A 6,000-nucleotide genomic window follows, 5' to 3' on the forward strand; every position below is an offset into this window, starting at 1 on the left:
CCGTGTGTTGCCTTTGTCAAGCTGTAATAAGTAGGGGTAAGGACGTTAACCACCTCGGAACATCCTCCCTTATACGTCACCTGCAGCGCATTCATAATAAGTCAGTGACAAGTTCAAAAACTTTGGGCGACAGCGGAAGCAGTCCACTGACCAGTAAATCCCTTCCTCTTGTAACCAAGCTCACGCAAACCACCCCACCAACTCCCTCAGTGTCAATTTCCTCCTTCCCCAGGAATGCCAATAGTCCTGCAGGCCATGTCACTGGCAATTCTGACGAGTCCTCTCCTGCCTGGGATTCCTCCGATGCATCCTTGCGTGTAACGCCTACTGCTGCTGGCGCTGCTGTTGTTGCTGCTGGGAGTCGATGGTCATCCCAGAGGGGAAGTCGTAAGCCCACTTTTATTACTTCCACCAAGCAATTGACTGTCCAACAGTCCTTTGCGAGGAAGATGAAATATCACAGCAGTCATCCTGTTGCAAAGCGGATAACTGAGGCCTTGACAACTATGTTGGTGTTAGACGTGCGTCCGGTATCCGCCGTTAGTTCACAGGGAACTAGACAATTTCTTGAGGTAGTGTGCCCCCGTTACCAAATACCATCTAGGTTCCACTTCTCTAGGCAGGCGATACCGAGAATGTACACGGACGTCAGAAAAAGACTCACCAGTGTCCTAAAAAATGCAGTTGTACCCAATGTCCATTTAACCACGGACATGTGGACAAGTGGAGCAGGGCAGGGTCAGGACTATATGACTGTGACAGCCCACTGGGTAGATGTATGGACTCCCGCCGCAAGAACAGCAGCGGCGGCACCAGTAGCAGCATCTCGCAAACGCCAACTCTTTCCTAGGCAGGCTACGCTTTATATCACCGGTTTCCAGAATACGCACACAGCTGAAAACCTCTTACGGCAACTGAGGAAGATCATCGCGGAATGGCTTACCCCAATTGGACTCTCCTGTGGATTTGTGGCATCGGACAACGCCAGCAATATTGTGTGTGCATTAAATATGGGCAAATTCCAGCACGTCCAATGTTTTGCACATACCTTGAATTAGAGATGAGCGGGTTCGGTTCCTCGGAATCCGAACCCGCCCGAACTTCAGCTTTTTTTACACGGATCCGAGCGACTCGGATCTTCCCGCCTTGCTCGGTTAACCCGAGCGCGCCCGAACGTCATCATGACGCTGTCGGATTCTCGCGAGGCTCGGATTCTATCGCGAGACTCGGATTCTATATAAGGAGCCGCGCGTCGCCGCCATTTTCACACGTGCATTGAGATTGATAGGGAGAGGACGTGGCTGGCGTCCTCTCCATTTAGATTAGGGTTGAGAGAGAGAGAGAGAGATTGACCTGAGGCTGTGATACTGTAGAAGAGAGTGCAGAGTTTAGTGACTGACGACCACAGTGACCACCAGACAGTGCAGTTGTTTGTTTTATTTAATATATCCGTTCTCTGCCTGAAAAAAAACGATACACACAGTGACTCAGTCACATACCATATCTGTGTGCACTGCTCAGCCCAGTGTGCTGCATCAATGTATATATATATCTGACTGTGCTCAGCTCACACAGCTTATAATTGTGGGGGAGACTGGGGAGCACTGCAGTGCCAGTTATAGGTTATAGCAGGAGCCAGGAGTACATAATATTATATTAAAATTAAACAGTGCACACTTTTGCTGCAGGAGTGCCACTGCCAGTGTGACTAGTGACCAGTGACCTGACCACCAGTATATATAATATTAGTAGTATACTATCTCTTTATCAACCAGTCTATATTAGCAGCAGACACAGTACAGTGCGGTAGTTCACGGCTGTGGCTACCTCTGTGTCGGCACTCGGCAGCCCGTCCATAATTGTATATACCACCTAACCGTGGTTTTTTTTTCTTTCTTTATAGTCATACTAGTTACGAGTATACTATCTCTTTATCAACCAGTCTATATTAGCAGCAGACACAGTACAGTGCGGTAGTTCACGGCTGTGGCTACCTCTGTGTCGGCACTCGGCAGCCCGTCCATAATTGTATATACCACCTAACCGTGTTTTTTTTTTCTTTCTTTATACATACATACTAGTTACGAGTATACTATCTCTTTATCAACCAGTCTATATTAGCAGCAGACACAGTACAGTGCGGTAGTTCACGGCTGTGGCTACCTCTGTGTCGGCACTCGGCAGCCCGTCCATAATTGTATATACCACCTAACCGTGGTTTTTTTTTCTTTCTTTATACATACATACTAGTTACGAGTATACTATCTCTTTATCAACCAGTCTATATATTAGCAGCAGACACAGTACAGTGCGGTAGTTCACGGCTGTGGCTACCTCTGTGTCGGCACTCGGCAGCCCGTCCATAATTGTATATACCACCTAACCGTGTTTTTTTTTTCTTTCTTTATAGTCATACTAGTTACGAGTATACTATCTCTTTATCAACCAGTCTATATTAGCAGCAGACACAGTACAGTGCGGTAGTTCACGGCTGTGGCTACCTCTGTGTCGGCACTCGGCAGCCCGTCCATAATTGTATATACCACCTAACCGTGGTTTTTTTTTCTTTCTTTATACATACATACTAGTTACGAGTATACTATCTCTTTATCAACCAGTCTATATATTAGCAGCAGACACAGTACAGTGCGGTAGTTCACGGCTGTGGCTACCTCTGTGTCGGCACTCGGCAGCCCGTCCATAATTGTATATACCACCTAACCGTGGTTTTTTTTTCTTTCTTTATACATACATACTAGTTACGAGTATACTATCTCTTTATCAACCAGTCTATATTAGCAGCAGACACAGTACAGTACGGTAGTTCACGGCTGTGGCTACCTCTGTGTCTGCACTCGGCAGGCAGTCCATAATTGTATACTAGTATCCATCTCCATTGTTTACCTGAGGTGCCTTTTAGTTGTGCCTATTAAAATATGGAGAACAAAAATGTTGAGGTTCCAAAATTAGGGAAAGATCAAGATCCACTTCCACCTCGTGCTGAAGCTGCTGCCACTAGTCATGGCCGAGACGATGAAATGCCAGCAACGTCGTCTGCCAAGGCCGATGCCCAATGTCATAGTACAGAGCATGTCAAATCCAAAACACCAAATATCAGAAAAAAAAGGACTCCAAAACCTAAAATAAAATTGTCGGAGGAGAAGCGTAAACTTGCCAATATGCCATTTACGACACAGAGTGGCAAGGAACGGCTGAGGCCCTGGCCTATGTTCATGGCTAGTGGTTCAGCTTCACATGAGGATGGAAGCACTCAGCCTCTCGCTAGAAAAATGAAAAGACTCAAGCTGGCAAAAGCAGCACAGCAAAGAACTGTGCATTCTTCGAAATCCCAAATCCACAAGGAGAGTCCAATTGTGTCGGTTGCGATGCCTGACCTTCCCAACACTGGACGTGAAGAGCATGCGCCTTCCACCATTTGCACGCCCCCTGCAAGGGCTGGAAGGAGCACCCGCAGTCCAGTTCCTGATAGTCAGATTGAAGATGTCAGTGTTGAAGTACACCAGGATGAGGAGGATATGGGTGTTGCTGGCGCTGGGGAGGAAATTGACCAGGAGGATTCTGATGGTGAGGTGGTTTGTTTAAGTCAGGCACCCGGGGAGACACCTGTTGTCCGTGGGAGGAATATGGCCGTTGACATGCCAGGTGAAAATACCAAAAAAATCAGCTCTTCGGTGTGGAGGTATTTCACCAGCAATGCGGACAACAGGTGTCAAGCCGTGTGTTCCCTTTGTCAAGCTGTAATAAGTAGGGGTAAGGACGTTAACCACCTCGGAACATCCTCCCATATACGTCACCTGCAGCGCATTCATAATAAGTCAGTGACAAGTTCAAAAACTTTGGGTGACAGCGGAAGCAGTCCACTGACCAGTAAATCCCTTCCTCTTGTAACCAAGCTCACGCAAACCACCCCACCAACTCCCTCAGTGTCAATTTCCTCCTTCCCCAGGAATGCCAATAGTCCTGCAGGCCATGTCACTGGCAATTCTGACGAGTCCTCTCCTGCCTGGGATTCCTCCGATGCATCCTTGCGTGTAACGCCTACTGCTGCTGGCGCTGCTGTTGTTGCCGCTGGGAGTCGATGGTCATCCCAGAGGGGAAGTCGTAAGCCCACTTGTACTACTTCCAGTAAGCAATTGACTGTTCAACAGTCCTTTGCGAGGAAGATGAAATATCACAGCAGTCATCCTGCTGCAAAGCGGATAACTGAGGCCTTGACAACTATGTTGGTGTTAGACGTGCGTCCGGTATCCGCCGTTAGTTCACAGGGAACTAGACAATTTATTGAGGCAGTGTGCCCCCGTTACCAAATACCATCTAGGTTCCACTTCTCTAGGCAGGCGATACCGAGAATGTACACGGACGTCAGAAAAAGACTCACCAGTGTCCTAAAAAATGCAGTTGTACCCAATGTCCACTTAACCACGGACATGTGGACAAGTGGAGCAGGGCAGGGTCAGGACTATATGACTGTGACAGCCCACTGGGTAGATGTATGGACTCCCGCCGCAAGAACAGCAGCGGCGGCACCAGTAGCAGCATCTCGCAAACGCCAACTCTTTCCTAGGCAGGCTACGCTTTGTATCACCGCTTTCCAGAATACGCACACAGCTGAAAACCTCTTACGGCAACTGAGGAAGATCATCGCGGAATGGCTTACCCCAATTGGACTCTCCTGTGGATTTGTGGCATCGGACAACGCCAGCAATATTGTGTGTGCATTAAATATGGGCAAATTCCAGCACGTCCCATGTTTTGCACATACCTTGAATTTGGTGGTGCAGAATTTTTTAAAAAACGACAGGGGCGTGCAAGAGATGCTGTCGGTGGCCAGAAGAATTGCGGGACACTTTCGGCGTACAGGCACCACGTACAGAAGACTGGAGCACCACCAAAAACTACTGAACCTGCCCTGCCATCATCTGAAGCAAGAAGTGGTAACGAGGTGGAATTCAACCCTCTATATGCTTCAGAGGTTGGAGGAGCAGCAAAAGGCCATTCAAGCCTATACAATTGAGCACGATATAGTAGGTGGAATGCACCTGTCTCAAGCGCAGTGGAGAATGATTTCAACGTTGTGCAAGGTTCTGATGCCCTTTGAACTTGCCACACGTGAAGTCAGTTCAGACACTGCCAGCCTGAGTCAGGTCATTCCCCTCATCAGGCTTTTGCAGAAGAAGCTGGAGACATTGAAGGAGGAGCTAACACGGAGCGATTCCGCTAGGCATGTGGGACTTGTGGATGGAGCCCTTAATTCGCTTAACAAGGATTCACGGGTGGTCAATCTGTTGAAATCAGAGCACTACATTTTGGCCACCGTGCTCGATCCTAGATTTAAAGCCTACCTTGGATCTCTCTTTCCGGCAGACACAAGTCTGCTGGGGTTGAAAGACCTGCTGGTGAGAAAATTGTCAAGTCAAGCGGAACGCGACCTGTCAACATCTCCTCCTTCACATTCTCCCGCAACTGGGGGTGCGAGGAAAAGGCTCAGAATTCCGAGCCCACCCGCTGGCGGTGATGCAGGGCAGTCTGGAGCGACTGCTGATGCTGACATCTGGTCCGGACTGAAGGACCTGACAACGATTACGGACATGTCGTCTACTGTCACTGCATATGATTCTCTCAACATTGATAGAATGGTGGAGGATTATATGAGTGACCGCATCCAAGTAGGCACGTCACACAGTCCGTACTTATACTGGCAGGAAAAAGAGGCAATTTGGAGGCCCTTGCACAAACTGGCTTTATTCTACCTAAGTTGCCCTCCCACAAGTGTGTACTCCGAAAGAGTGTTTAGTGCCGCCGCTCACCTTGTCAGCAATCGGCGTACGAGGTTACATCCAGAAAATGTGGAGAAGATGATGTTCATTAAAATGAATTATAATCAATTCCTCCGCGGAGACATTGACCAGCAGCAATTGCCTCCACAAAGTACACAGGGAGCTGAGATGGTGGATTCCAGTGGGGACGAATTGATAATCT

The sequence above is a fragment of the Pseudophryne corroboree genome, unplaced genomic scaffold (genome assembly GCF_028390025.1).
Source record: "Pseudophryne corroboree isolate aPseCor3 unplaced genomic scaffold, aPseCor3.hap2 scaffold_397, whole genome shotgun sequence".
NCBI classification, from domain to species: Eukaryota; Metazoa; Chordata; class Amphibia; order Anura; family Myobatrachidae; genus Pseudophryne; species Pseudophryne corroboree.